Source organism: Vombatus ursinus, unplaced genomic scaffold (assembly GCF_900497805.2).
Source record: "Vombatus ursinus unplaced genomic scaffold, bare-nosed wombat genome assembly UNPS02014768.1, whole genome shotgun sequence".
NCBI lineage: Eukaryota > Metazoa > Chordata > Mammalia > Diprotodontia > Vombatidae > Vombatus > Vombatus ursinus.
In genome coordinates this window covers 12,212,983-12,213,903 of record NW_020954546.1, presented here as the reverse complement: position 1 = coordinate 12,213,903, position 921 = coordinate 12,212,983, and positions in this window count along the sequence as shown.

Below are 921 nucleotides of genomic sequence, written 5' to 3'. Positions count from 1 at the left end.
TTACATATGATAGACCTAGAGATCAAAGGGATGTTAGAATCCTTGAAGTTGATTTTAAAGATGAGGAAACTGAGGCCTGGAAAAATACAATGGCTGGCCTCAGGTCACAAAGATAGGAAAAGGCTGAGCCAGGTTTTGAACCCAGGTTCCATTCTCCTCTCAGTTTTCTCTGAACACTAACCAAATTACAAACAACTTAACCTTAACTTCCAGAGGAAAATCAGGCTCCCTAAAACTTTCCTATAGGGCATCTAGGTGGCACCATGTTGCATAGAACTTTGGGCTTGAAATCAGGAAGACTCATCTTTTTGAGTTCAAATCTAGTCTCAGACACTTATAAGCTGTGTGACCTTGGGCAACTCACTTAATCCTGTTCGCCTCAGTTTCCTCATCTGTAAAATGAGTTGGAGAAGGAAATGGCAAACTACTCTAGTAGTTTGCCAAGAAAACCCCAAATTGGGTGATGAAGAGTCAGACATCACTGAAAAATGACTGAACGACAAAACTTTTGTAAGGAGAATTCTAATGGCCTAGGAATGTTACAGAAAGGCAGAGGCTGAACAAGATTATCAGTGATGCCTTGGTCCAATGCAGTTGAGTGCACAGAGAAATCCCGAGCGGAATCTTTCCCCCTTCCTCCCACTCCAGTTCACGATGTTCTCACAGGCCTCCCAGGAAGCCTGACTCAGAGCCCTGAGCTGCAAGGCAGGGATTCCCCTCTCTACTCCTACCTCCTTCCAAGCAGGCAAGGAGAGCAGCATCCCCTTAGGGCTCAGGAAATACACATAAGGCTGATTCTCTTCTCCTCCCACACATCCCTTCATCCTGAGGGAACTGAATTCCTGAGAATAATAAAAAATAATTGCTTAGGTAAACTGAACCTGATAGTCATTCACTGTTTCATGTACTTTTCTGCTTTTC